We start from the raw sequence: 6566 nt of genomic DNA on the forward strand, positions 1-6566 counted from the left end.
ATTAATAAGGGTAATAGTTCCTTTTCCAGCAATTTTGGCAGATCCACTTCCAAAGGATACATTTCCTTCCTTTTTGTTCAATGAGACAAACTTCCTTTTGTCCCCTGTCATATGTCTGGAGCACCCACTATCCACAAACCAATGATTTTCATCACTGTGAGCACATAGAGCTAGGCCACATTTATCCATGTTGGGATTCTCATTTTTTGTTTTTCTTATTTTGAGGGGGAAATTTTGTTCATTGTGTCCATTATCATTACATAATGAGAAAATTGGATCAAATTTGGCCAAGGGATCAAAAGAGTTGTAGGTCTTGATTTGTCCTTGCCCTTTGAGGCCATATGGTTTGTTTGTTTTATCCTTCAATTTTGGTGTTTCATTCTTACGGGCCATGCAATGTTTAGCTTGATGACCAAAATTTTTACAATAAAAACAATGCCCAAAAAAGATAGTTTGGTACCTGTTATAGTAGCCATGATTAGAATCAACATTCTTCCTTGGAGTTACTCTCTCTTCATTCTTTGGATTTGAGATGGGCCTTTGATGAAATAATATTTCTTCTTTTGGGTTGCTGGAAAGTATGTCGGCATAGCTTTTTGCATTATTCTTAGTACTTGATGATTCTCCTTTAAAACCTATCCCAGATTTGTCATGTTGAGGTTTTTGATTATTTAGGATAATGTCAAGTATTTGAGAGCTTTCCCAACCCTTTTTGACTTGCTCCAATTCCTTCCTCAGAGATACTATTTTGGCTTCACGTTCTTCACAAATTTCTTCTTTTTCTTTTAGCTTATTTTTCAAGAGGTCTTCCCTTCTTTTTGTTTCCTCGTTTTCTACCTTGAGAGAGATGATTTTATTTCGTAATTTCTCATTTTCTTCAATGGCACTCATTAACAATTCATCTACATTTCCTTCTAGACCTGAATCATCATCATTTGTGAATGCCGTGAATAATACTTCTTGGCTTCCAGCATGGTCATTTTCTTCATCTAATTCATCATTACCTCTTTTGCAGTGAGGGAACTGATTAGTTGATTTCTTTTTGATGATTACAAATTCACCTTCATCAGACTCATCTTGCTTAGAGAAGAAATTCTTCTTATTGAAACCTTTCTTTTTGTATAGCATCCTTTTAGAATTTTCCTCACCATCACTATCATGCTTAAGAGGACATTTTGCAGCATAATGACCTATTCTTCCACATTTGAAACAAATAAGAGGGTACTTACCTTTTAGCTTAGATCCTTTCTTTAGTCTCCGTACAAATTGCGCCAATTTGGATTCAACATTGGAGTCATCACTACTGGTATTCCACTCTTTCCTTTTTATTTTTATTTTGAGGCCTTGAACGCTGCATCTTTGGAACTTGGGCTTCCTTTTCTCATCTCCTAGGCAATGAGGATTCCATGAAGTTCATCCATCTTGAGAGTATCTAGGTCCGTCATTTCTTCTATAACACTTACTTTGGAGTCAAATCTTTCTGGGAGAGATCTTAAGACCTTTTGAACAATAGTTCTTTCTTCAATGTTTTCTTCCAACCTTTAAGAGAGTTGACCACTTCAGCTACTCGGAGAAAGTATGATGCAATATCTTCTTCATCATCCGTTTTCAGACTTTCAAATTGCCTTCTATGAGTTTGAAGCTTTGCCTTCTTAACTTTGGAGTCCCCATCATATAAGCTAACTAGCTTATCCCATACTTCTTTGGCCGAGTCACAATTCATGACTTTTGTAAATTCAGAATCAGTGATTCCACTAGTGATGGAATTTAAGGCTTTTGCATTTGCAATGTAAGCTTTCCTTTTGTCTTGATCTGTTGGAAGAGTGGAAGGAGCTATGTACTCATTTAAAACCGAATTCCAAACTTCAGGTCCAAGGGACATTAAGTAGTAGGACATTCTTTTTTCCAGAAACCAAAATTTGTGCCATCGAACAGAGGAGGTCTTCCTGGCACTTCTTGATTTCTCATTCTGACTAAGAATCCTTCTTCTAGTTGTTAGGCTGATATGAAGAAGCTGGCTCTGATACCAATGTTGGAAATACTGAGTGGGGGTGAATCAATATTTCTTTTCAATTGTTATTTTTACCAGTTAAATTATTTATATTTAGAACATAAAATGAGAAATAGGAATAAATGCTTTTATTAATATAATATTTACAATAAATTAGGTAAAATATATATAAGGCTCCAATCTGTTTCCAAGCACCAAGTTGGTCATTTGTGAGGCTCCAACCTCTAGGGCTCCAACTCTATCTTCTCAAGGCACCAACCTTGTGTTTAAGAGCACCAACTCCAAGGACACCAATCCTTCCAATTCTGAGGCACCAACCCCAAGGGCTCCGACCCTATAGTTTTGCTTTATGAAGAAATGTTTTCGATTGTATTACACTGCTCTCAAAATCTTCTTCACTGTGTTATATAAATCTACAACTTCACTGTTACATCAATGACAACCTGTCTTCATAAGAAGGAGTCTTCACAATTCTTCATATTGCCCACTCAGAGTCTGCAAAGTTACCTTATGATGATTTCAAATAGCCATCACGATCTCCAATAATCTCTCCAAGATCTGTGTTGCGGTAACTATTTTGGGAGTGACTGCTTCTTATTGTTGCGATATCTTACTTCCAAGAAACAAACTCACAATCACTTCAATGCTGGTTTTGTCTACTACTCCCTTCAAATGATGATAGATGAAACTTTATTTCCTTTCATAGAGCTGTTCTTCAAAATTGCGTTTTGTACTTCTTCCATCAATCAATTTATCACAGGTCTGAGCCTTTTTAAAGATTAACCCAATCAAAATAATGTTTTTACCTTCGTCTTCCGTTGGCCCTTCGGCTTCCTCTGCGCTCACTCGACCTTCGGATTTCTTTCTACCGTTCGCTCGACCTTTGGCTTCCTTTCTTATGCTAATTCACATTCACGAGTTGTGAATTGTCATTCTTCTCCACTTGGAGGTCCCACATGCCACTCATCACCTTTAATCGTGCAATCGCAATTTCATAAAAAATCGGAGGTTTTACAAGTGTACACATGCTCTATCTTCCAATGGAGTGGATGCAATATTCAATGAATTGTTTTTAATGAATCCATCGGGTCCACAACCTTATCGTAATCGACAGTTTGCAAGACTTTGACTGGCACATGGATTAAAAAACGGCCTTAACCCCCGCAGTTGACTGTGATCTAAGGGTTGACTATGAGATCGACGACTAGGATTGAGTGTGGGACTTCAACCGCGATCAAGGAAGTCTGTACTTTCCTACCCCCGCTCTTCTGATAGCTGTTGCTCCTATGACTTATCTTCACTCTTCCGCTCTTCCGATAGTTTTCTTCTTTACTCCTTTATTATCGTTGTTGCTCTTTATTCTTTCAATAACACTTACCCTTGGGCATATGCAATAACCTGCTTCTCTTGCTCCAGTGACTTGTTTCTTTGATGGCTTTCGATAAACTCTTCATTTTACTCTTTGGCTTCTTGCTCCTGTTGCTTTACTGGATCTACTGCGTCATTTGTTGTTCAATTGCTAATTAATTGACCTCCTGCGTCATTTGCTGTTCAATTGCTGTTCAAGTGACCTCCTACGTCATTTGCTGTTCAATTGACCTCCTGCTGTTCAATCCACGTGGGTCCTCCATCTCATCATATCATCATATATCAAACTTTCATCACTATGAGCATTATGATCAATGGGCAATCATGTATCAAAGAATTTGCCATCACAGACACTGCTATATTGACATCAATGACAACCTAGATTAACAAGATATTCGTTAATTTTCTTTAGTGATGGTATGTGAACTCTCTCATTTCTAAGGGATAATTCAGACCACTGCTACATTCATCCATGGGTTCAAATCTCTTGCACAAATAATGTGTTACAAGATTCAAACCTTTGATCTGCTTCTAAACTTCAATCTCTCATAAAATTCTTCAAGACTTCTCTTAGACCTTAGCTTTGATACCATGTTGAGAAACCAAGTGCATAATAGTTTAATACTCAATTCCTCTTCTTGATAATTACTTGTGAATGTTAAGTGTTTTCTTATTACTTCTTATGTGTTCTTCATCAAACAATTAGACAAATATTTAGCCTTTCAAGGAAACAAAGAGATAAGAGACACTAAAATTAGGTTGTAAGCCAGGGGAAAACCCAACAAACCTTCTCTTATGGAATCATATCAACATGAGAGATATCCAAGACCAAGATTAAGACAAAACTACCAACCAAGATACCAAGTCCAACCTCTTCCAAGTCACCTCCAAGAGTCAAAGTCAACACTGGTCTAACTGCTCCAATTTTGGTCAAAGCTATGAAATTCAGACCTACAACAAGAGGGGCCAAAAATTGGTTTACAACTACTTTAGAAATTTCGACCTTTCTTACTGAAATTCATGTACACATGCGAGCTCTTTTTTCTCCTTCCTTAGGTGTATAAGATATATGATATGATGATGAATGTATGTCTTCCAAAGTGGTCAAACTTGTCTCTTATATATAACTGTCTAAGAGGGTCGAATGAGTGTCACTTTGGAGGGCTAGGTTGACTTGGTCAACTTGTGGACTTATGACTCAATACAAATTCAAATTTCTTTTTCTTACAAATGTCCAAATGGTACATGACTCAAATAATTTTTTTTAACACATTTTGAGTCTCGAAGCATGGCTTTGACAAAAATATGATAAATACATTAATGGTAAATTTACATTATGAAGACCGACTCTAGTTGCTTTGAGAGAGCTCTACAGACCAATATAGAGTAGATGTGTAGATGTAATGTAAGTATGTAAGCAATTTTAAATGTTGGCTAAAAAAAAGTGATATACGGTGGCTTATCAATACTGCATGCCCAAAAACCATAACTTATTTCACAACCAAAATATTTTATAACAATATGACAAGATTCTTAACCATGGATATTTACCCCCATTTTACCGTGGATATTATTAACTTGTAATTTAATTAGCATTTGTTACAATACCATGGGTCAATACCATGGTTTACCAATACCACATGCCCAAAAAAAACATAACTTATTTCACAATCAAAATATTTTAGAACAATATGAAAATATTCTTAAACATGGATAATCACCTCCACTTTACCATGGATATTATTAACTTGTAAATAGACTTTCTTACAATACCATGGTTTATCAATACCACAAGCCCAAAAAACATAACTTATTTCACAATCAAAATATTTTATAACAATATGACAAGATTCTTAATCATGGATATTCACCCCCATGTTGCCATTGACATTATGAACTTGTGAATAGCCTTCGTTACAATAGCATGGGCTAATACCATGGGTTATCAATACCACATGCCAAAAAATCATAACTTATTTCACAATCAATTTTTTTTCCAACAATATGACAAGAACCATGGATAGTTATCCTCACTTTACCATGGACATAATTAACTTGTAAATAGGCTTTGTTACAATACCATGGGCCAATACCATGACTTATCAATACCACATGCCCAAAAACCATAACTTATTTCAGAATACAAATATTTTATTTTAATTTAATTTTCTAACATTGATTTAACTGAAGCTAAAAGGAAAAATGTTATAATTACTTTTGAGATATATCTAAATTCTCTATCCTCACGACTACTAAGAATATTCCCATAGAAATTAAATTAAGGTTTTAATAAAATTGAAAATGAGAATACTTTCATATTTAAAGACGTGGAATTTGTGTAATATAAATAATATTAGTAAGAACCAACATAGATTCGTTTTCACTAAAGATCCGAGTGATGACAACAAGAAAATTAAGATAGTGACAAAGCTGGAGGACATAGAGAGAGAGAGAGAGAGTTGGAGGGGGAGAAAAAGTGAGGAAAGAATAAAGGAGAGAGAGAGAGAGAGAGATATGGGGGAAGAGAAAAGGAGAGAGAGGACTCAAGAGAGAGAAGGAGATAGATATGGAGTTGAGGGGGAGAGAGAGGGAAGGAAGAAGAAAGACAAAGAGGGAGAAATGTGGAGAGAGAGAGAGAGGGTGTGACAAGGGAGCAATGGAGAGAGTGAGGGAGAGAGGAAAGTGGGAGGGAAGAGAGAGAGAAAAGGAAATAAGGGGAAGAGAGTGAGGGAGAGAAAGATAGATAGATATGGAAAGAGAGTGTGTATGTTTGGGGGTGAGATAGAGATAGTGAATAAGAAAGAGACACATAGATACAAATATATATATTATATAGTTTTATATAACCAACCGAGACAACCTAGTATAGAGTAGATGTAATGTAAGTATGTAAACAATTTTAAATGTCGGCTTAATTAAAAAAATAAGCCGACATTTAAATGTTGGTTCAATTAATAATAAAAGGTTAAAGTACTAAAAATAATAAAAATCAATTTGTTATATTTTGATTTGTGAATAGGTTTTGTTACAATACCATGGCTTATCAATACCGCATGCTCAAAAACCATAATTTATTTCACAACCAAAATATTTTATAACAATATGACAAGATTCTTAACCATAGATATTTACCCCCATTTTACCGTGGATATTATTAACTTGTCATTTAATTAGTCTTTGTTACAAT

The sequence above is a fragment of the Pinus tabuliformis genome, chromosome J (genome assembly GCF_031772625.1).
Source record: "Pinus tabuliformis cultivar Carrire ecotype Pingquan chromosome J, CPIR1, whole genome shotgun sequence".
Classification (NCBI taxonomy): Eukaryota; Viridiplantae; Streptophyta; class Pinopsida; order Pinales; family Pinaceae; genus Pinus; species Pinus tabuliformis.